General features: G+C 43.6%; 1 protein-coding gene and 1 long non-coding RNA gene across 8 annotated transcripts in view; one reads left to right on the top strand and one right to left on the bottom strand.

The window, feature by feature from the left end:
- The window catches only part of LZTS2 (leucine zipper tumor suppressor 2), a 123,094-nt gene that overhangs the window by 35,533 nt on the left and 62,209 nt on the right, over positions 1–25,352 (bottom strand). For 2 of the 6 annotated variants that reach the window (XM_075612459.1, XM_075612464.1), the window contains exon 3: positions 19,023–19,143. The exons of 3 other annotated variants lie outside the window; for them this stretch is intronic. The gene's annotated coding sequence lies outside the window, so the exon portion shown is untranslated. Of the gene's footprint in view, positions 1–1,856; positions 2,051–19,022; positions 19,144–25,352 lie in introns of those variants that run through there. One more of the 6 variants, XM_075612463.1, reaches the window with a different exon arrangement.
- On the top strand, positions 647–24,442 carry LOC142501896 (uncharacterized). Of its 2 annotated transcripts, XR_012803597.1 has the most exons (4): positions 647–757; positions 10,450–10,633; positions 21,988–22,028; positions 22,880–24,442. It is a non-coding gene; the product is annotated as an uncharacterized LOC142501896 (long non-coding RNA). The 2 variants fall into 2 exon arrangements; XR_012803598.1 differs by lacking the exons at positions 647–757; positions 10,450–10,633 and adding an exon at positions 20,701–21,423.

Raw genomic sequence — 25,352 nt, forward strand, 5'->3', positions numbered from 1 at the left:
TGGCGTGCAAACCAATTCTTCATCCTCACTGACAAATGAACCATAATTGAGGGAAGTCTGATGACGTTTACTTTCCAACGGTGCGAGTCATTCTAACCTCTGGCTCTTATTCTCTTTTATCCATCATTTATACGGTGTGTGTGGTTTTTGGAAGTGCTATCAGGTTGGGTTGTATGCAGAACTGCAAAGTAAATGGTTTCAAGCAAGTCACATGGTTCTTTCGCTGAGATGCTAATGACCATATCCTCAAGCAACAATATTATGAGATGCAGCCTTATCATGTCTGAACAGATCTGAAGTCCACAGCAAGATTTAAGGCTAGACAAACTGACGTGGCTGCCCCTTTCTGCAGCACCGACTGCAAGGAATGCTTTATATCTCAGAGAGAAAAGAGAGAGAACTGTACCATAAAATGAGACTTCTTGGGATTAGCATCCTTCCCACTGCAGCTGTGAAAGTCATTTCCACCAAAAGCATTATTAGGAAAACAATGCAGAGCAGTGATCTGCTGGTTCAGCAACCACAGGAAATGTTTAATCATGTCAGGCAGAGCACACGATGCTAAACTGGAACATACATTGTTCCAAACTGAAAAATAAACACACTCTGAACACTTTTCTAAGCCAATGGGGTTTGTATATATTGATGAGCTGGGAGTGCCACAAAACTCAAACATATTTTGTATGCCACCTATTTAAAGAAACTCATTTTTGGTATTCTTTTTCCTGTAACGATTGCAACTTCTATTTGGCAAAAGGTATGAAAAATGCCCCATTTTCTTGTGTGACAGTTTTTTCGCCTTCATGAATGACCTCTATTTCTTCACTGCTGAAAAGTAAAATAAACTGTGAAGGGGTAACGCTCAGGGCATCGTTCTGATCATGGTAAGCTAATTAGAAGTAGAAATCTCATGATATACTTGGATCTCAATGAGTTTAGGAGGGCGGTATGTGTGTACAGTATGTGAGAGCGATTAAGTCAAATGAGTAAATGGCGTTCCCACACATCTGGATTGCTGGGTCAGTCTAGAATGGATCACTGTAACCTATGAATTTGAAGATATATTGCTTCATTCATCACTGCAAAGGCTACAGTATGTGCTTTAAACAAAACAACCTTCATTGGTTTCCTGATATTTCTTTTTGAAAATCATAGAAAACAGAAGTATGACATGTGAGCCAGGCTTTATTGATTCCATACGACACAGGCTATATTCTGCTTGAAGACAAGCCGCACCGTGTCGTTTCTCCAGCTCATCAGCCATATAAGCTATAGCCTTTATGGAACTACATTAGATGCCTGTGTGCGATTTCAGTTACAAGATGTTGGATACCATTCAATGTCCCTGTAGCCGTAAACATTTACGACTTTACATTCAAGAATGAAACACGTTGAAGTGATGTAGATTGCATGGCAAATCTGCATTTTCCTACGATTATCTCTTGTTCCAATAGTTTCACAAGTTAAATAGACCGACCCACGAAAGGGATCAAAATAATGGAGATGCTCAGTGAACCCCTGATAGAGAAGACAGGGAGAGAAAAGTACTTTCTAATATTATAAACCCTAAATAAAAATGCGCCGCGTCAGATTTCCCAAGCACAGCTGTTTGAAAGAGACTTTCTTTGTCTGTCTTCTTTCCTAAAAGCTGTTGGGTTTATGTAAAAAGTCTCAGTGTGTAAGAATCCAACATAAACATCCTGCAAAATCTGTGTCTGAGATGACCAGAGATCCAGAGGGGAAATGCAGCCATTTCAGCAGGCTTCTCTCACACTGGCCTCATTCATTCTTCACACTCTTTCCTTAATCTCTCTAGCCCTCATGTTGGCTCCTCACACACACAGATTCTGGCTTACCTTGCCTGTCTCTATCCATGGTGTTAAATTTGTCCCAAAGACTTCAAAATATGCTGACAATGAGGAAGCTTTGCTATATCGTTTTGCTTATCCACAATTTCCTTTCTTCCTTGATATATAAAAACGCTCTCCAGATAGCAGTCAGAACACTGCTGGGTCAGGTTCCTGTTAAACTGATTAAGTTTCAAAATGTTACTCTCCTCCCTAACAGCTCGGTCACTCCCCCTTTGTCATGGCTTTCCTCGCCTCTGAACATTCATTGTATGTCCTGCCCACTGCCTGGAAATGTCCCGTCCCTGGCTCAGAGGAGAAAAGGAACAGAAGGGGGGTGGGGGGGAGGGGGGGTTCTAGTTGGAAGCCTGATTCTGATAACAGGCAGCCATGGGTTATCTGAATGGAATGTAGGACTAGGGTTAATTAAATATCAAATAAATATCAAAGTCATTGGATAGCAGACTTATTTAGGGGGCCAGTCATAATACTATTGCACCCCTTTGGGCCAGGAGTAACACTAAAATAAATACATTTCATCCTTTTTTACTTTACCATTTCTAATACCCGATCTAAGATACTTACAATAAAAGAGCGACAAATACAGTATAGAAGCTGTACAACTATGTTAAACGAGAATAAAAGATGCTATACGTAGCCTGATTATTGGCTATAAATATGGTGGTTTAAAACAGAAGCATCCTGATGTCTTAGCAGTGCAGGCTGTGTGACCTATACACTGTCATCCTTTGTTATATAGAAAATATGCCCAACTATTTGTTTTAGTGTTGCATACAAATGTCTATATATTAAAATCCCATCACTTTAAATGTATACTATACAGGCAGTCCTCGGTTATCTCTGGGAGTAGCGTTGGATAGTGAAACCGTTGTAATGTGAGTCCCATGTTAATCAGTGGCGGTGAGCGTTGGATAACGCATTCAGGCGTCGAAAAACGGCCCATAGGGTTGCGTTTAGTTGCAATTACGTTGCAGGACCCAAGACTTGGGCGCCGTTTTGGGGAAGGTTTCCCCTGGAGGACTCTCTCAGTTCCAGTGCTGATATAACTGATCACTTCCAGGTCAGATCGCACGGAATGACAATCTCTGAACCCTGAGAATATGCCCCCGAATGTCAACTATCAGTTGGGGGCAAAGGGGCACAGCTGGTGAAACTTGCCCCGGGTGCCAAAATACCTAGTTCCGCCTCTGCCTGTATCCCAGACTTTCTCCTTACATGTACTGTATGTTCTGTTTTTCACCAAGTCTTCGTCTCTCCTCCAGTTTCCATCCCCAGAACATTATTTTGCCAAGCACAGGAACCAATGTAGTGGTATATATCTAGCAGTGACTGGGCTGTGTAGCAGCCAGTCAGGTGCACACAGACAGTATATAAATGTAACGGGTATTCCCCCACCCAATCGCATATAGAGTGTATGTGAGGGGGAACCTATATGTTACCAGGTGTGGTGCAATATACCTGTCAGGCTCGCAGGAGGTCTGAGCCTCTGCTAGTGAGAGCCTGGGGTGAATCCTCTGGAACGATCTTCTAATTACAGCGGCTCCACCTGTGCAGGAATCTAGGCGTGTAGATTCTAGGCGTGTAGGATTCTAGGCGTGTAGGACCCACATATATGAACCACATACACCAAGGTATATATAACACAGGTTTACTATATGGGCAAATAACACAATAACATCACATCATACTGTATAGCAACACAGCCGTGTTACCCTCTGCCACTAGCTGGCAGCTATAACCTTGCCCCTAAATGGGCTATACCTTCTTAGCCCCTAACTGGGCTATACCCTTACACCCCCTTCCCAACCCCGCGTCCAAAGAGTCCAAGCCCACCCAAGTGTGTGAACAGGCCTGTCACATGTGAGGAGCAAGGTAAAGTTGGTGCACGTGTGGAAGGTTGTAAATACCTGCCCAGGTGTCTCTACACCTGGGGGTCTTCGCAAAGGGTCTACCGGCGCCGCTTGGTCCAGCGCTGATCTGTACCTCCGCGTGGGATGGGGTCCCGCCGGACGTCCCACCGTAAGGACAGTCTCTGGATCAGCAACACAGCTTACAGGAACATGCAGCAAACCCTTTCACTGGGTCCCTGCACTAAGGAACTACACAGGGTCTCTCCCTGCTTTAAGGAACTGCACAGGGTCTCTCCTTGCTTTAAGGAACTGCACAGGGTTTCTCCCTGCTCTAAGGAACTGCACAGGGTCTCTCCCTGCTCTAAGGAACTGCACAGGGTCTCTCCCTGCTCTAAGGAACTGCACAGGGTCGCTCCCTGCTCTAAGGAACTGCACAGGGTCTCTCCCTGCTCTAAGGAACTACACAGCTGAAGGGGCACAGGGTCCTTACCTAAGGGCCTGTCCCTATGAACACCCACCCTCACTAGTGGGGAGTCAGGGCCTCAGCTCTAGCCTGGGGATTTCTGGCCTAGGGCAGAAGCTCGCAGCTCTCTGCCCCCCTTCCTTCCCCCACTGTCTCCTTTGCCTGACTAAGGCCTCGGGCATGGTCAGCGCTTATGCGCTGACCCGTGCTGCTGCTCGAAACTGAGCCCCTGCAGCCTCAATGAGAGCGGCTTTAGCAGGGGCTCATGCACGCTTCCGCACGCTTGCGGAAGCGTGTGTCTCACACAGTTTGGAAATTTGGCGCTCACCGAACCAGCTCTGTGACGTCACTGGCCCGCCCCCGTCCCGCTCCCTGACGGCGCGCTGTGTAAGGCCAGGGAAAGCACCGCTTTCCCTGAACCTCAGCGCGCCTCCGCACTGTTTGGGGCACTATGTCCCAGGCCTAACTCATGTGCTTCACAGTCTGCTTCCTGACTCTGCACACAACAATGTATCCTTCTCCAACAGGAGAAGTTGCAAGCTCTTTTGGCTGTCTGGCTGCCTGTGACCAAGGTGAAAGTGCAGCCCCCAGAGGCTGCTGGGAATTGTAGTCCTTTATGGCCCTCTTTAACATTGGGGCCGCGTGTGCGCACTATAATGGCCGCCGCTACTCTCCATGGAGCCTGTGCAAACCTGCAATGGCCGCCGCATTGCCCTAACTGCGCATGTGCGACTTCTAGGGGTCCTTCCTGCCTCCCTACACTTTCCCGCGCTAGGTGTAATGGCCGCCGCGACTGCAAACGCGCACTGCGCATGCTCGACTGCGCACAAGATGGCGGCGCCCTATCACTGATGTCGCCGGAAGCCCCTGCAAATGCATGATACGGTGCGGGGGTACCCGCTACTCTGCGCAGGTGAGGAGGGCCAGGGGGGACCCTGCTACATAAACAACAGCATTGAAGAAACAAAATACATTATGTCCCTCCAGAGTTAGCCGCAGTCCTAGCCCCGTTGATAATAGAAGCTCAGATGATATATAATAGAGATAGCTATAGATTACATATATTTTACTTAATTTACACACACACACACACACACACACACACACACACACACACACACACACACACACACGTGCCACTGAACATAGTATTGTGATATCACAGTATAATCCCAAATATTTAAAAATATTAGGGGCCTTAATCAATATGCTATGAAGCTGTTTCTCCGTGTCAGGGAAGGCCGGGACCACATCAGTCAAATAAATGGAGTTCAAAGACTTCCAAGACCCAGAGAATTAGCTTTAAAGCATATTAAAGAAGGCCCTGAGATGTAATCAGTGCCAAGTATCACAACATACAGTATTATCGCAGATAGTGACATGGGTTCAGCCAGATCTATACAATAATGAACAGGACTTTTGCAGCAGTCGCAAGCAAAAGGTTTTAACAAACACAGAAATGCAGATTACTAAACACAAATTCCAAATAATATGGTTAATGGAGAAAGGAGACAGGAGTAATTACAATCAATAAAATAAAGGCTCATTTTGAAACATATTTTGGGACTCCGGTTAACTATTGCAGCATACTCATTTTCAGAAATTTACATTAGAAGATGCTATTGTCTAGAAATATGTTCCCTGCCCTTCAAGACTGTCCTTAGAAATACTAAAACCAGACTAAATGCATATCATTACATATGGCAGTAATTACGCATTATGCCAAGATCTGTTATTATCTCATCTTCCCAGTGCTGTGAAGCTGTCACTTTTACCTCATCGCAAAATATTAATTATTTATGCTGCCGAAGATGGAGAAAAGAAAGTTAAAAAAATATTTCCCAACATGCTTCTTGCCAGCGATGGCTGCATCTCTCATACTTGCATTACGTAGTCTAAATTTGGGGGGGCTTTGAGTTAATATGATCCACATCTATTTGGGGCTGATGTAGTGGCTCAGTGAGTAAAGGCAGCGACACCGAGTGTGAAGAAGGGGAACCATCAATTCCTGGCGTCAGGTCCTCACCTGGGCAGGGACTGTGCCTGTTACAATCCTATGTGCTGCGTACTGCTATACTGTAAATGTGAAACGATGGGGAGAAAATAAATGTTGGCGATGGTTAAGATTTCTGTTAATTGTCAAGGAAACAAAGATTCACTGGGGAGACCGATTCATTCCAGCAGGTATACTGCATGTTTTTATAAAAAAAAAACTGACACAGATATGATTTTAAAAAAATTCTGAAAGGCACTTGCAGGAAAGTTTTTGTTTTAAATCCTCATATTTATTTCAGTTAATTTAGTATGTTGTATGTATCAAATTTTTTTTATGTGGCACCAACTTTATGTGCAACGCTTTGCAAAATTACTATACAGGGAAGATGGATACACAGAGGGGACGCTGTAGCAACGCCTTTTAATGGACGAACATGAGATTTCTTCATAAAAATAGTTTGCCCATGAGCTTGTGAGACCTCACATACATATGTCTATATACACCTGCGGGCACGCGCCAGCAGGTACAATAGTGCGGTAGTCTTGCCCCGTTTTTGTGCTGGTGGCCATCACAAGGGTGAAGAAATGTAAATGGCAGTGGCCAGACAATCGTAAGAAGGAATGACCATTGTTGGACAAAGATGGTACCCGTATAGATTCCAAGAGACATCAAAAGACGAAGACGGCAACACAAAGTAAGATGAGAGGATGAAATGAGGAAATATGTTGGAAAAATCCTCAGATTACAGTTATTAGTGAAGATTAGCAGGTTTTTGAGGTCAAAATCCAGACCAGCAAAATGTAACATTTGTTCAGATGTCAAACTTCGTAACCATTTTTTTTAATCTCAGCAAAATTTGAGCCACAACCTTATAAAAGCCCATCCCCAGATTCCTGGTAAAATTACATTTTCTGCTTATTTTTTTCAATATTATTTTTTTTTACGCAAATCCGACAAACGAAAAACACCAGTGAAAGTTCACACCCTTTGTTATTAGAAGATAGATATATTCCTTAAAGCGGCAATCCAACGGGCGACTTTTTTTAGTGATTTGTTTTATTTTTTTTAACATAGGTTTGAAGGAGGCGGTTCCCGGAGCTGAACCCCATTCATTTCAGCTCCGGGACCCTCCGGGGACACATACCTCCGTAGGGGGCACCGGTAGCTGCTCCGTTCGGCTAGCAGGGATCAAGTAATGGCGGAGTTTCAAAGCTCCCGCGCCCTGCGGGCCAATAGGAAGCCGTGATGTCATCATGACTGGCTTCCTTTTGGCCCTCATGACGCAGGATCTTTAAACTTTGCAGAGATTCCTGCACCTGTTCCAGAGGTCTGTATCTCCGGAAGCAGGGGGTCCCCGGAGCTAAAAATAATGAGGTTCAGCTCCGGAGACCCCCCGATTCAACCGTATGTACAAAAATAACCATTAAAAAAAAAAAACATGCATGAATTTAAGATATAGCAACCTAAACAAACCCCAAATGCATTTACAAGAAAACTCATATTATGATGCAACTTTGTGTTCTTTTTTTTGTTCAGAAATCTACTTGGCTTCTGCGGTTTCTATGGCAACCTCATGGCAGCCATTTTTAATCCATCCATGTGGCACTGGGACATGAAAATGGCACAAAGATACTAAACAGCAGGGTTCAATACGGGCTCAAGGTTACCAGAAGCATTAAATAGATTGCGAGTCGCACGGACAGCTGCTCTAAAGTAATTAGCTAAGTTGTAGTAGGTTAAACGCATCAAGGTTACCACAGAACATATCATACAGATATAATGGTGGAGCAGAAATCCATCAATAGTAGCGGTGCTCGCGTGCTGAAGCAGGTCATGGATATATTAGAGAATGTTCATACACTCTGAGCACCTTAACCAGTCAGCGCAGCGCTCAGCATTAATCACGGAGAGTTTCATTAGGAACATGCTTTCCCCTTTAAAGAAGCAATCCAAGTGGGTTTAAAAAAATATATATATATATTTTAACATAGGATGGAAGCAGGGGGGTCTCCAGAACTGAACTCCATTCATTTCAGCTCCAGGGGACCACCTGCTTCTGGAGATACTTACCTCCGTACAGGTGCCGGTAGCCGCTCTGGCTGAGCTAGCTGGGATTTAAAGGCGCAGTGCAAAACAGAAAACTGTGTTTTTCATAGTGTTTTTTTTTTAATATAGTTTTGAAGCAGGAGGTTTCCGGAGCTACCCCATTAATTTAAGCTCCGGGGACCCACTATTTCCGGAGATTCTTACCTCCCAAGTAGGCTCTCAGGTTTGAAGCTCCTGTGTCACACGGACCAATAGGAAGCCAAACCTGATGATGTCACTGCTTCCTATTGGTCCGCTGGGCACGGGAGCTTTGAAACGCTGCCATAATGTCAACCAGGGGCGCAATGGGAACATCTAATTGGGAGGTGCAGTGACAGCATCATGACGTATTGACGCGTTGCCATGGCAATGTGCGGTCTTGTGATGCAGCGACAACACGTGGTGACGTGTTGTTATGGCAACGCGCCTCGGTGCAACATCGGGTCGTCATGACGACGTCACGTGATGCCGCCGTGCGGATGGAGGAGGGCTGCTCTCTTACAGAGGCCCCGCTCTCTCCCACAGCAATCAGTTTCATTGCAGGTGGGAGCAGTGCGGGTCTATGTAAGCATGACAGCAATTCTTGGGGGGATACAAATGCACGAACCCTGGCTGCGCTGCTGATGTGAGCCCTGCTAGCTTTCCTATTGGCCGTGTGTGACCAGGGACTTAAAGCTAAACTGGAAACCGGCAGTGCTATCGGGGGTCCCAGGATCTGAAATGTATTGGGTTCAGCTCCAGAGACCCCCCTGCTTCAATCCTCTGGGGAAATTATTTATATAAATTAATGTTAAATAGAAAGCACCTGGATTGCCTCTTTAAAATGGTGTATAGAAAATGCATGGAGAGGCAGCCAGTTATGCAAAAAAAAAACCCACTATTTATTCACAAAACATATGATAAGAATAACCCTATACCATTGTGACATAGGCCATCTCAAAGTGGAAAGCCTGTTTCTCATTATCGGTGTCAGTGATTAACGCTGAGTGCTGTGCTGACTTGTGCAGAGGGGCTCTCAAATCCTGTCATCAAGACCCCCAACAGGTCAGGTTTTCAGGATATCCCTGCTTCAGCAGAGGTGGCTCAATTCTGTTGGGGGTCTTGAGGACTGGCATCGAGAACCTCCTAAAACACTACAGAAAATCACATAACCCATTTCCAATGATGTTTCCCAGTCAGAGCTAAAAGTCCCTTAAAAAGCAGTGGCACTGTGCCATATTGAGAGATTCTAGACCCGTGGCGCACCGAGGACCAGATTTTACAAAATGTTATACAATATGAATACTTTTAAATGAAGAGAGCCCATTCCTAAACCATTCCCCTTCCCTCTGAAAAGTGATAGGAACGGTAACTGGAGAAACACAGAGTAGTGGGCACTCAGGGCCGCCCTGTACCATCACACTGCAATCTCTGTTCCCAGGACAATGGCAATCCTTCAGCAGAAAAGCCATGTTTATCGCCTCCTTTCACTGCAGATTAATAAAAGCGCACTTGGCTCCAGAAAACTATGTGTGGGCTGCAAGGACATGTAGTGAAAACCACAAACACTGAGGAGATGAATAAGGGAGGAGACCGGCGCAAAGAATTCCAAATTGAAACACAATTTAATTAGTGAGGAAACAACTTCGAGAGCAAGAAAACGTTCCTCGGGAACAAAACGGGTGGAAAAATGATCTACCAACACAGAGGCAATAAGGTTACAGTCATTATCGGAGCCCAAAACCACCGCAGGTGTCTTAAAGAGGCACTTTTAAAAAAGCCATTGTTTGTTTTAATATATGCAGCCTTTGATTATCTGTATTGAAAACTAATTACCTAAGCTACCGATCGATTCGTGATCAATCAGCAAAGATCCTGCTTCCCTGGGTTCACCAAATGGCTGCTTTTCAGTTTCAATCAATCAGTAACTCAGCAGCTACAATGTATTCTTATATTACGAAGAGAACATTATCTATTGTTACAGTTTGCAACTCAAACTGCTGGGAATATTGGCAACAAATAATCACAAAAAGGAAAATGTAACATATCTTGCACTGCTGGGGAGGTGGGCTAAAGCTGACTATAGAAATCAAAGGATGCTCATTATATTAAAACTCCTTAAAAATTGCATTGAGTTAAATTTTAAAAAATTAAATTAAAAAAAAACTACAGAGCCAATTTTTTATATGTATGTATATGTATATGCAGTGTTCGACAAACCTACTCCCCCGCACGAGTGGATTTGACCTCGTGGCAACCTCCTCATGGCCGCCCAAGCAGCGCACGCGGTTGATTGGCTGACAGGATTTGGCGGGCTGCCAAGATTGTTTTTTTTTTTCATCCAGGCTCAGGCCACGCAGACGCACCCTCTTAATTTCTGCTGCTTGAAGAGGTTAGTACTCCATTGCATCCCGCGGCCCGCTACCTTGTGAACCCCCCTCCTCTCCCCCTGAACTGGTTTGTGGGGCAGGAGATGATAGCGGGGGTGTTCCCCGTTTCCCCCGGTCCCCGTGTCTGCCCGCGGGGTGGGAGAAGGTAGCGAGGGAGTTCCCCCCTTCAGCCCCGGGCCCCGCTTCACCCCCATCCCTGTCTGCCCGCGGGGTGGGAGATGGTAGCGGGGGTATTCCTCTCTTCCCCACCCCCCCTCCCCCCACCCCGGTCCCCATTTCCCCCCCCCGGTCCCCGTGGCTGCCCGCAGGTCAGGAGATGGTAGCAGGGGTGTTCCCCCCCCGGTCCCCGCTTCCCCCCAGGTTCCTGTGGCTGCCCGCGCGGGGTGGGAGATGGGGGGGTAGGAGATGGGAGCGTGGTGGTGGTGCTGGTCGCGGCCTTTCCTCTCTCCCTCCCGTGTGTGGGGGGGAGAGTGTGTGTGTGTGTGTGGGGGGGAGAGTGTGTGTGTGTGTGGGGGGGGAGAGTGTGTGTGTGGGGGGGAGAGTGTGTGTGGGGAGGGAGAGTGTGTGTGGGGAGGGAGAGTGTGTGTGGGGGGGAAGAGTGTGGGGGGGAAGAGTGTGTGTGTGTGTGTGTGTGTGTGTGTGTGTGTGTGTGTGTATGGGAGACTGTGTGTGTGTATGGGAGACTGTGTGTGTGTATGGGAGACTGTGTGTGTGTATGGGAGACTGTGTGTGTGTATGGGAGACTGTGTGTGTGTATGGGAGACTGTGTGTGTGTATGGGAGACTGTGTGTGTGTATGGGAGACTGTGTATGAGAGGGTGTGTGTGGGGGGGGGGGGAGAGTGTGTGTGTGAGAGAATGTATGGGAGTGTATGGGAGTGTGTGTGTGTATGGGAGTGTGTATGGGAGTGTGTGTGTGTGTATGGGAGTGTATGGGAGTGTATGGGAGTGTGTGTGTGTGTGTGTGTGTGTGTGTGTGTGTGTGTGTGTGTGTGTGTGTGTGTGTGTATGGGAGTGTATGGGAGTGTATGGGAGTGTGTGTGTGTGTGTGTGTGTGTGTGTGTGTGTGTGTGTGTGTGTGTGTGTGTGTAGGACACCAGAGGTACCCCCCCAATCAGTCACCCCCTCCACACCCAGTCAGTCAACTCCTCCCCACCCATTCACCCCCCAGTTTGTCACCCACCCCCTCTCTGTCTGTCTGCCCTCTCTGTCTGCCCGTGTGTGTGTGTGTGTGTGTGTGTGTGTGTGTGTGTATGTGTGTGTGTATGTGTGTGTGTATGTGTGTGTGTGTGTATGTATGTGTAAGTGTGTGTGTGTAAGTGTGTGTGTGTAAGTGTGTGTGTGTAAGTGTGTGTGTATATGTAAAATAGTGGTGCCCACAAGAAGCATATATATAATCACATGTAGGATATTGCATGGATTGCTCCATGTATGTATGTATGTAATGTATGTATGTAATGTATGTATGGAATGTATATATATACATATATATATATATATATATACATACATACACACACACACACACACACACACACACGGAGCAATCCATGCAATATCCTACATGTGATTATATATATGCTTCTTCTGGGCACCACTATTTTACATTTGTATACATTTAGCATAGGGAGAAGCGCTGGAATTCAATATATATATATTATACACATGTAGGATATTGCATGGATTGCTCCTTTAAGTTCAACTGTAGAAACTCACAAGCCCTTTATCCCCTGTACCCAATTTTCCAACTTTACTGTATATGTCCATGAGATGTCTGTGAATTGACTGTATATCCCTGTTCTTTTAATGTAACCATGTATTGTTATAACTCTGTGCCCAGGACACACTTGAAAACGAGAGGTAACTCTCATTGAATTACTTCCTGGTAAAACATTTTATAAATAAATCCTGGTTAACCATTACACTCCTGCACGAGACTGGCCTGTAATGCACGAGACTGGCCTGTAATGCACGAGACTGGCCTGTAATGCACGAGACTGGCCTGTAATGCACGAGACTGGCCTGTAATGCACGAGACTGGCCTGTAATGCACGAGACTGGCCTGTAATGCACGAGACTGGCCTGTAATGCACGAGACTGGCCTGTAATGCACGAGACTGGCCTGTAATGCACGAGACTGGCCTGTAATGCACGAGACTGGCCTGTAATGCACTGCCGGCTTTGGCTGCGTGAGGGTCCAAGCGGCAGCTTATTGGTTTCATCATCCAAAGATACCATATACCAATGATGACAAATAACAACAGGGCCTATTTTGTGATATCTTTGATAGCTGATCCAACATGGGCCCATATCCCCCAACCTCTGTCAATCACACAACGTGACGTTAACCTAACAATGTCACGTTAAGAATAACGGTGTATCCTCCATGGACAAGAACAATGTTAAGTCATGTTTGCTCACGTAAGGAGCATAGTGTTAACTATAATGGACGTTAGTGGTAAAAATATGCTACTGATATGCAAATAAAGAGTTATCATAGTTTTGCCTCACCAATAAAGTCCATTAAAGTTAACGCGGAGACCAGGGATGGAATTTTCCCAGGTGCCTAAAATATTGTCCCTGGCACCTGTGCTGAGCCGCAGTGCTGCCAGACATCCAAACTGGATCAGACGCACCGTGACCGGCGGCAGCTGTGACTGACAGTCAGTCAGCACTGTGCCGCTCAGTGTGAAGTCGGGAAAGAGAAGGGAGATAAGTGGGAAAGGCACGTGACGGGCGGGAGTGGCAGAGAGGTCCAGGACTCTGCCCCCCCCCCCCACCCCCAATGAAGGTAGGGGGAGGAGTTCCGCATGTGCTGTGTCTGGGTGTCAGTTTGTGTATCACAAATACACACTGGCACACTGGCACACGCACTCACCGACAGGTTGATGGACTGTGGGATTTTTAGGAGCCAAAATTGAGGGGGGGGGGGGGGGGAGAGACCACAGCAGCCCTGTGATCCCCACATGGTAAACAAATGCTTTGGAGGGTTTTTACTATCTTTATATAATCTCTTCTGGTGATAAGGCTATGTGTCTGTTCTCCAAGCTCTTTTATTTGTTTGCAAACTAATTATGAAGTCATCATTAATCAAACAGATACAAAATAAGTAACTAGAATTCAGTGTTCCTGGAAATACAAATCATGTTCATTCACAATATACAAATGTAAAGCACTTACTCTAAAGGTGATTTCATCTTTTTAAAGGAAACCAGTTACACTGAAACTTCATTGGGCTGCCCCTTTAACTGGGAGACAAAGAGGCCAGACAGAGAAAAGCATATTTTCTTACACACATGGCCTCCGGCAACTCAAAATACAAAATCAGAGACATTTGCCAGAAATTAGTTACTCATTTTCTAGTTGTAAGTTTCTATTACAACAGATGTCATTTCTGATTTAGGAGTGGATAGCTTCTATAGCACAAGTGAGACGTTTCCTGAAAACATTTAAAGCAGTTCCAAGTTGTCGTTTATTTTTCCCCCTTTAATATGAGCATCAATACAATCCACACAATGATGAGTAATTAGCCAAATTGCAGATCGATCCGTTCTCCTGTGATCGATCAGCTAAGGCTGCGTCCAGGGTCAGCGCCTAAGCGCTGACCCGTGCTGATGCTTCTCAGTGAGCCCCTGCAGCCGCAATGAGAGCGGCTTTAGCAGGGGCTCGCGCACGCTTCCGCAAGCGTGCAGAAGCGTAGGTCTTTTTCAAAAGATAGTGACGTCACAGCCCGTCCCCCCCCCACCCTGACGGCGCGCGGACCAAGGCCAGGGAAAGCACCCGCTTTCCCTCAGCCTCCGCACGGCTGCAGTCCTATGGACGCAGCCTAAGATTCAGCTCGGGGTTCACTAAATACTGTAGCTGTCAGTGCAGCAGAAGAGGACCAAAGATGCAAAGTTCTAGATCATGTGACCAGGCAATCACTAGATACAATTGGGGCACTGCTAGAGAGAGGGCAGGGCTCAAAAAGGGGTGCGCCATAGCCTGTTTCAGAAGAGGAAGGGGATGTGACTTTGTAAATGGTTGCTATAGAAACAAAAAATGCTTGTTACATTATAATACATTGAAAATGTCATTCAGAGTTGTTGTTTTTTTTTTCTTTTCAATGCTACAAGTATTTTCTCATAGTATAGAGCTGATTTATTAAAAAATAAATAAATAAAAAAAAAACACATGTAGGATATTTCTTGGTCTGCAGCTTTAACAGGACCCTGAGAGAGTGGGATGTGTTCTTTCCGACTAGGAAATTCTATTCCCAATTAGTAATAACGGGTTCATTTATTTTACCCATTGTATTACTGTGTTAACCACGAATGATTCCAACAGTATTATTATTCTCATTTATTTATAACGTGCCAACATATTCCGTAGTGAAGTACAATAGACGAAAACAATAACAAATATTAACATTGTTACAGTGGAAAGGAGGGCCCTGCCCCAAAGAGCATGCAATCTATAAGGAAGAGTAAGTGGAAACAGAAGGTACAGGGGGATTACAATGTTACAGGTGCTAATTATAGTGATATACATGTAATATATAAGTACTGAATTAATCTACTATCATTTCTCGCAGAAAAAAAAATATATATTTATTTCCTTAAATATCTAACTGTTATTATTAGGGGGAAATATATATTGTAACGGACACGTGTGCCCTTCAATGCTTTCCTAACACAGCAAGTCGTTAATCTTTATCGCAGATATAAAATGAGAAATGTGTTGTATTCAGTGAGGGTTTACTTCAAAGGATTCACAGCCCCGTTGGGTTGTGCTTATTGTCAGTTCGTTGGACACAATGAAGCTTTCCCAGGCTCTGCCCGGCTGAAAGGCAAGATTTTCTTTTTCTTCCCCGACCGAGTAATTACTCCCATTCTTTCCCTTTTCAATTTAAAGGCTGCGATGTAATGGAAAGCAGATGAAGGAAGGAGGCCCCGGCTGCTGCCTAAACCTGGCCTTTATTTGACCATTCTGGGCATTCAAGCTTTTCATTTTGGTTCACATGAAAGAGTATCCTCTGCCACCATCCCCCACCACAAATGCGCGCACCATTATATAATAGACCGTTTTATTGCAACACGTTACAGCTAATCTGTTTATCCCACTGTGTTAACTTAAATCGGTGGGTTCTTAATTCACACAAAAGCCCTTTCTCCCTTAGAACCTAAAAGCATTTAGGAAATGTCAAAATTGAAGACTGCCAGCAGCATCCAGATCATTGTACCTGCACAATCTGGTATCTATGCCTTTGCTTTCTCATCCGCACTAATCTGCAAAGTAACCACAGGCAGAGTCGGACCGGAGAAAATGGGTCATTTTTCGGTGCCCCATTTTTCAGTGCACAGCCGTGTCAAATGTACTGTAGAAACCCTTTTGTGCACCAGAGGCAGGATGTTAGGACGAAACCTGACGCCGCCTTAAATCTGGTGAATGTTTCGTGCAAACTATGGGGAGCTAAGGTGACGCACAACTCCTAATATGTGCGCCCTTCTGACACTCCTCAAATCACAAGATGACACACATGGACCAAAGCTTGATACACTGACGCTAAAGGACACAAAAAAAGGCGTTCTTTGCTACAATTTTGTTTTAAAATTGCCTTAGTAAATAGAGCTTGAAGTAAGGCATTGATAGTACTACTCCTGCAAGTGTCAATGGAGGTTCCAACACAAGGAAAAGGTCATTTATCAAGAGGGCAGGATCACATAACAGCATCAACCAAGTGCGGTCATTAATTACTACATTTCCGATCATTAATTCTTCTGTCATTATAACTAGGATATCTTATTGCACTTATTTGATACTTTTCTCCTAGTAACCGAATTGAGGAACCCAGCAGTTTCAAACTTTGCATTTTTCTCTACTACAATAAAAAAAAAAGCACACATTTCCACAAGTTATAGAATAAGTTGTTGCTGGGCGCTCCAAGCGCTGTATATTCTCTTTAAATCTTGTTTTGTACAGTAGAAGACTAATTTTAGTACATGCTTTTCTTTTTAAAGCAGCATTTCATTGAAAATCGGATGTGTTTTTTTTTTTTTTAAAGAAATCAGTTGTGTAGTGTTGGATAATAGCGCTTTTTTTTTTTTTTTACTATCCGCATGATACTCATGTGCCAAAAGTATATGTGTCTATATATTATTATACAGTTTATAGATTATAAAAACATAATAAGCTAGATGTGTTTACTAGTTCAGCAGTGGTTAGATCAGATACACAGCTCATAAGCAATACATACTTTTAAGTCATGGCACCATAGCATGTCATCTTTAATTTCCTTGCGTACCACCTGTAATACAAGTACCATATGCCAGGAGCCAGTGGATAAACCACTTATGGAAATCTAATTCTCCAAAAATATATATTGACGAGAGGCCCAGAGGAGCATCTACCCACAGAAGTCATTTATTGTTGTTAGTGAACACACCCCACAATCAGCAACATTTGTACAATAAGCAACACACATTAAGAAGAGTGTTATGGAATGTGTACAGCTGGTTCTACAAAAGTAAATTCACCAAACCACCTGTTTTCCTGTTTTGTTAGAAGTGCCACATTGGCCTCCAGCATTTTCTCTCCATTTTTACAATTCGGCATATTTAACCGTTTTGATCCTGAAAGTTTCTATTTTCCTTACAACCCAACCAGTCTGGATTGGTGCCATGATAGATCTGGAGCTGTGCTTTCCGACTGCAAGACGAGAGTCTCTGTTTTATAGTGATCCGGTCACTGACAAATGGGCCAGCACTGCACTGTAATACATTGGAGGTTTAATAAAGTCCCACCCGAAAGAGAATAATTAGAATTAGAGAAAGTAGACTTCGGGCAACAGAGAGACTTGTCACATGTTTTCTTAAGTCACTAAAAATACCTGATCCGGCAGATTTCCCAGTTAATTGACACGGCTAATAGGCACCTTCAAAAAGGAGTCAATCCTGAGATATCAATGCCTGTTTTTGTATTAAAGGTGAAGTGAAATTACATGGGTTACATCTAATTTAAGTATGTTTTACATCAAATACCTATCAGAATTGCATTTAAAAAAAATATATATATTAATTAAAAAGCTTACCAACCTGAATCCTGAGATGGATGGACTTCACCTAATTATTCTCTTTTGTGGGATGTCAGTGCATGTTAACGCAGTAGTCCAAGCACCCGATTAAAAAAAAATTCCCTTTAATATGGGCATAAATACAATCCACACAATGATAAGTAATTAGCTAAGTTGCTGATCGATCCGTTCTCCTGTGATCAATCGGTGAAGATTCGGCTTGGAGGTTCAGTAAATGGCTGTCAGTGCAGCAGAAGAGGAGCAAAGATGCAAAGTTCTGTGGGGAAGATCATGTGACCAGGCAGTAGTTTGTGTAATTGGCTCGTTAAATAAAATTTAATCATCTGGTTTCTTTGGAAATTAAGAAAGTGAGAACCCGGTAAATGAATAATTAATGTGCATCAGCTACACGGCTTGTCAGAAAAAATTGGTTACGAAAATAATTTACAGCAAATAAAAATATTGCTTGGTAGCACATTCACATGCATCAGACAGGTCTGCAACCCTGCCTTTCCCCATTATCTCTTAGCATACAGTGCTTACACTGCAGCCAGGGATTCTGGGAAATTACATGCAAATGAGCACACAGTTGTCACAAGTGTAAAATAATTTTACAAATAAGAAATCAAAACCCAAAATGTAATCCCTAATATCAGGGGGGCGCAAACTTTTTTTCCCTGTGCCCTCCTGCCGGCGGTCCTCTCACCTCCGCGCCCCCCCCCCCCCCCCTCACCCCTGTTTCGGCGTCGGCTCCATGACGTCACGTTGCCATACGTTGCCATGGTGCCGCCAGAGCCAAGGTAAGTTAGGTTTACAGAGGCCCTGCAGCTCTCCTGGCACTTAATTTAAGTGCCTTCGGGAAGCACGCATGGCCCCTGTAAACCCCGCGCCCCTCCCCCGCACTCAAGTCTCGCGCCCCCCCTCCCCCCCGTTTGCGCACCACTGCCTTATATGTCACCATGTTTATTTTGGTTTTAGGATGGCCAGCATCTTTAAATGAATACTCTGTGATTTACGACAATTTAAAATCTTTTTCTCAAATGCTAATCATGGTGGGAAGTTTCTTCATGAATAGCACCAAGTTATTACTGCAGAAGAAGAGTTTAATTTCCCTGTGATTAGCACACACTCGCCTCGGGTCATTGTCTTGGATTTCGGCAGCATTGCTTTATGAAGGCACTTGCCTCACACCGTGTGTAATTCATCAAAAAGAAGTTGAAATCACATGCCATTCATCAAATATAAGTAGCAAGGGGAATTGGGTCACTCCTGTGCTGTGTCTATTTATATACACTGTGTCATATTGCACCAGATTCTAACATAGGCTTCCATTCATTCTTACCCTCGTTCCGAAGGATTTAAGGGGTTGATCCTCAGGAGCCCATCACTTTTGCGCTAATAGCGATCGTTGCCAAAACAGGTAACGCGTTATTTTTCCTCAGTTTAACGGGTATCATCAAAAGCTAATGAGATGCAAAAATGATGTCCGTTAATAAAACGACCATTGCGAGGTTACTTGTGTGAACAGGGATTATGGTAGTGCTGAGATGCTTTAAACAATACACTGCACATGTGCATTGGGTTGAAAAAATATAATGTGCAATCCAATTAGCACACATGCGTTAGTGACGCGTGACCATACATAACACCTATGAGCATGTTGCAATTTCAAATAAATAAATACACCTTACAAACTGAATAACACCGCCATATCAGCTAGACAGCTCAAGTGCTGACATGGCCGAGTAGGCTTCTACCTCTACTGCTGGATCTGCTCCGGCTTCACAGCCTCAAATTTATTGATGAGGAGTTGGAGATGCTCATCAATGAAGTGGTTGATAACCATTCCAAACGGTTAGGGTCTTTTATGCTCCTGCAGCAGCACGGCCGAGAAGCAGCAGATTTGGGGCAACACTCTGCAGAGTAATTAGATTGTAAGCTCCTCGGAGCAGGGACTCCTTCCTTAATGTTACTTTTACAGTATGTCTGAAGCACTTATTCCCATGATCTGTTATTTATATTATTTGTTATTTATATGATATGTATTACTACTGTGAAGCGCTATGTACATTTATGGCGCTATATAAATAAAGACATACAATACAATACAGAGAATTAATGCCCTGTGGTCATGCTTAAAAAAGTGCTGGGCAGACGGCAAGTGCAAGCTGGCTAACCTTTCTGCCCAGGCGACCAGGGGTGGGCTAGCCTGGGGGGCAGGCGGGCAATTGTCCCTCGGGTCGGTCTGATTTTGAAGATTAGGGCTGGCAACTCCAAGGAAGAGAGGAAACTTCAGTCACAGATCTGGCCGTAGAGGGAGCCTGTGAGCAGCCAGATCTCATGTGGTTGCTCCTCTGGGCTGGTCCAGGGAGGAACCCTCCCTGTTGGTTCCTGCATGCTAGTGTGTGTAGGTCAGTTTGTCTGTGTGTTAATCTTTGTGTGTGTTTGAATTAGTGCTAGTCACCATGTGTGGGAAGTGTGAGTCTGTGCTTGTCCCTGTGTCCGTGTGTGTCTGTGCTGGTCAATATGTGTTTGTGCGTATTGGTCAGTGTGTAAGTTTTGGTGCTGGTCAATGTCTGTGTTGGTCAGTGTGTGTCCATGAGTCCCTGATTGCCAGTGTGTGAGAGTTTGTGATGGTCCGTGTGTGTGTTGGTCAGTGTATGAGAATTTGTTCTGGTCAGTATGAGTGTTTTCTGGTTAGGGTGTGTGAGTTTGCGCTGATCATTGTGAGTCTGTGCTAGTCAGTGTGTGTCTGCGAGTCCCCGATTGCCAGTGTGTGTGAGTGTACTGGCCAGGGTGTGTGAGTGTACTGGCCAGGGTGTGTGAGAGTTTGTGATGGTCAGTGTGTGTGTGTGTGCTGATCAGTGTGTGAGCATTTGTTCTGGTCAGTGTGAGCAGGGCCGGCTGGGAGTATAGTGGGGCCTGGTGCAGTGTGCGTGCGGGGCCTCGTCGCCACTGGAGTAATCATCTCCTCCTGCTGCCAAGCGACATCACGTTATGGTGTCACGTGATGACTTCACGTGTTCTCTTGCCCATCCTTATGTAACAACATCATGTGACATCACTTGGTAGCAGAAGAGGCTGGTTCTTAGGCCGAGGCTATACTAGGTGTGCGCGCGCACGCAACGGAGCGCATGGTGTCGCACGCGCCTGCTGCACAGGCGATTTGTGGCCTATGGGGAGACACGACGAAGAGGAGTGGCCACGATGTCACAGAGCTGGTTCGCCCTCATTGGCTGAACTGTTCACGTGACCCAGCCATCACGCAACAAAATCAAATTAATTTGTCGCGCAAAAATCGGCCGCCCTGTCGTACATGTGCACACTATGGCCATCTGGTAGTGAAAAAGTGAATATAAAGGCGCGATCAACTTAAATTAAATTAATAAAGGTGTAGAACTAATATAAATTACACACAGTGAACATAAAAGAGATATAAAAAATATACGTCTGATAACCCAGCTCAAACCCTCTGGTGGGACCTGTTTCACGGGTTCCAAGATGTGTGATAATTCTCAAACAATCCAGGGGGAGCATGTAAGGGAAGAAAAGACAAGAGAACACACAAATAAGTGTAGATGTAGGGGAAAAAGTTAATAAGGCACGTGATGGTTTCGTGGCTAGTATGTCTTGTCTACTCACAGGATATCAGTGGATAAAAGGAGTTTGCAAGAAGGGCTGCTACCCATATGGAGCGAACTCTGCCTCCCAATTCCTATGTGTCCAGTATACTTTTTATCAATGTAAGCATACACCTATATGGTCTTTTATAGATTAAAAGTTGTTTTTTATGGTACACACTATGTTTGGCTTTCCGTTTTCTCCGATGTATACGGCTGCCATTATCCCATTCTGAGGGATATCCCACTGCCCCCAAGAATCCTGAGATACAGAGGGAGAGAAGATCCACACAAATATACCACACTATCACCTACCCAAGTTTGGGTTACATGACTGTTTATTTCCGTAAGAATGTGAGTTCTGAATCTAGAAATCTACTGATTTGGAAATACATTTTAAGAGACTGTGTTGCACTACTGTATCTATTTTTTATTTCACATATTCACCACTGAACAAGTTGCGCTCCCCTTCAATTTCCACACGTTCCAGCAAGAAGGATTCCTGTGGACCATCCTTTAAAGGGTTTTTGAGCAGCATATTTTTTATATATCACTTATTGCACTAATTTGCACAATATTGTATTTAATATCACTGTCTAAGTCACATTATTTTTCACTGTAATCACCTCCTTAGAGCACTGTTATAATTTTCTCTCACCACTTAACACCTGCCCTTTTTCCTTGTAGGTCTTTTCCTGACATAACGCTATGCCAATCCTGGTCTGGATGTGAGTAATGGTTGGTTTTGATGTGGCCTAATTATCGTTGCGTTATTTCAATGCGCTAATATGAATGGAGGAGGTCTGAGGATCTGCGTTAGGTAAACTGCTCATTAGAATAGGAGATGCATAGGCGGCCATTAAAAGTTAGTGACCCACTATTTTTCAGGTTAACGCGAAGACATTGTAACGCTATGCGCCTTTACAGGATGCCAAGTCATAACGGATCTCCGCAAACATGATTTAGCAGGTCGATAAATACTTAACGGCCTCCTGTGAATCTACCCCTAAGAACCAGTCAAACAAATGTATTTTAAATGTTCCCCTTTATGGAGAAGATAGCTTCACATCATATAGCACACGGGCCTTTGGGAGCAAATAAGTGGCATAATTCTATCAAAGGCAATGTGTGAGGAGTAATTTCTTTACTGCTTGTAACCCAATATCTGTCTTGGCAATGCAATGAAAAGGGAACAAATACAAAAACCAGGCAAATCTGTGTTATTCTCGAGCCCTGATTAATTGGTTACTGGATCTGATTCACAATATAAGGTAAGAGGAGACCGGGGGGGATTTAGGGAATATAATCTCCCAAATTACTTTGATGCCTTTTTACAAAGAGAGAATTGTGAAATTAATCTAGATTTGAAAAAACAAACAAAAAAAAAACAAAACAGTAAGACCTTTAGTCCATTTGACTGTTCGAAAATGAGAGCAATTTGTGGGTTGCATGTTTCTTTCTAATGATTTATGTTTAGTTATTTCATTTCTACAGCACCTGCTCCATAAATCAAAACACTCAGGCCAGCAAAAAATGTCTCCACTTAACCCTAACCCCCCCACTCTCCCTTTTATTACAGCGACAAATAACCAGTATTACATTTCCAGACTGCTTAAAATCCTCTCATCTGAGGCAGCACAACAAAAACCCACAAATGAACTCACCCAAAAGTATTCAACATCATTTCTTCCATCCAAAAAGAAAGTTGCCTACACGTACCATCACGGAGTTTCCACTATGCAATCCTCAAGCAAATCTAATAAAGCTGTGCTCACATTTTCATGGACTCATTTTACACATTCAAACATATAACTCAAGTACTTAGGGATTCCGAAAAGGAGGCAGCATATTGTACTTTGTTTTCTGCAATGGTGCATTTTACTTTCACCGGGCGTTGCTCTGTGGCAGATATTAATCTCCACTCGCTGCTCATTATATAGAATGAGTTGTTGCTGGGTGCTTCAAGCGTTCTATATGATCTCGTTTGGTAGAAGACGCATTTTAGTCATTGTTTTTCTCTTTTAAAGCAGCATTTCTTTCAAAATCATATGCATTTCTTTTAAAGAAATCAGTTGTGTAGCATGAGATAATACTTACTGCAACCCCCTCACCCCCCCACTCTTTATGCCCTTTTTAATTCTTTTAAATGCACTAAGCGTCATTGGCTTGCTACAGCAACCATTTAGCTCGCCACAGCACTTCTTTTAAGGTAGGCGGCCATATTGTGTGCCCTGGGAAGCAGGGTCTTCACCGATCGATCGACAGCTTAGATAATTGTATTGCCGTAAATGTAAGGAACTGCTGCATTTATTGAAACAAAAACAACAACAAACGCCAAAAGGAAATGCTGCTTTAAATGAAGATATTTTACTAGTGTAAGAAATCCAGTTCAATGATATTATATTGTAATATATATGAATCCAGTATGAAGACGAAATGCAGAGTATACAGTATATTTGCAACGGTTCTTTCTTTACTTACATATTATATCGCATCTGACATTCGTATATTGAAATTGGTATCTTATGAAAGATTGAGTCACATTGGGATGGTATTTAGTTATAGTGCAGTTGTGAGTTCTCTGTTGAGTAGCCCTATGGGTGACATTTCAGTGATTATAGACAACTGTGGTTAGAGCTGATGCAACCGGAAGAGGCTATGGCATTAGGTTGGATCTTTCCAGAAGAAATGCCATATTAGGTTATTCTCTGTATAGAGGAGTGGGCAGTTCTTATCAGATATGACATCAGTTTGAAGCTGAAGGACCTTATATGGTAATATAATTAGATAGCAAGAGCTGACTAAGGGATATTATCTGGATAAATATCTAGCAGGGGGTAGCTAGAGAGAGAACAGGAGAACAGAAGGATTACACCAGGAGGAGGACAGAGGGATTACACCAAAAAGATGTGAGAGGGATAACACCAAGATGAAGGAGAGAAGGTTTAACACCATGATACCAAGATAAAATACAAGGATTCCGCTCATTAACAGAAAACTACACAAACATCTTTGAAGATATTCTAATTTATAGGAACGTCACCACCATTTTTTACTATTTATGTATGCGAGTATTTTTCTTCAAAATAAATGTTTCTTTTTATGTGATGAGACCAGAATGCGGAGTACTGGGGTGCTGGGTTAATAGAAGAAAGAGAAATAAGGGCATTTTACAATTAGAATACATACTGTATCAGGAATACATTTCATGTTTAAGTATGCCCTGGGATTCTCCTCGTGGAACCCCAGCCATAGGAGATTTTAAGTATGACCAAGGGATTAGTAATTCAGTATTAGGTGATACCTTTTTTTATTTGGATTTACAATTGATATTATAAGACAAGCTTTCGAGAGTTCTCCTCTCTTCCTCAGGTCGAGCTATTCTAATTTACCAAGGGATTAGCAAATATGGGAATGAATGCAAATAGAATACGGTACTTTAATTACTAATACATAGCTTGGTTGTTGTTTTCTATGAACAGGTTTAACCCCCCTATTCTCAGGAGATAAGTTGGTTCGCCCAAATTCACACAGAGTATAAAAGACCCTGGCATGAACTGAAGCCACGCATTTTTAAGGTCAATAAGGTCGGGATTTGCACATTTATAATATTGTAAATTAGATTCATATTTGAGGGGGAAAGAATGGGGTTGTCAAAAACCTTAGCTAATTACCAAGCAAATTGAACTATTTCTAATCATGTAAGTGTCTATGCTGTCAACAATGTTTATAAAACATCAAATTATTTTATGTACTCTATCAACACAATAATAAATCGGACCTTAATTTATGCCAACACAGATTCCAATAGAAGCAAGAGTTAGCTACACCTAGAACTCACTCCGGTTCTTCTCCTCATCTTTTAAGATTCCGGTCTTACGAGCCATGTTAAGTTTGGGGATAGCAATGACAATGGATCAAGAATGATCTCACTCAATTCAACTAGTTGCCTAAGTGAAAAGGAAAATACTTTAAATTCTACTTTTCCAAACTCATCTCTGCCATATAAAGTTAAAACAAGGAAGGAAATTGGAGACTCACATAATCTCTGC

This window comes from Ascaphus truei, chromosome 8 (genome assembly GCF_040206685.1).
Source record: "Ascaphus truei isolate aAscTru1 chromosome 8, aAscTru1.hap1, whole genome shotgun sequence".
Lineage (NCBI taxonomy): Eukaryota > Metazoa > Chordata > Amphibia > Anura > Ascaphidae > Ascaphus > Ascaphus truei.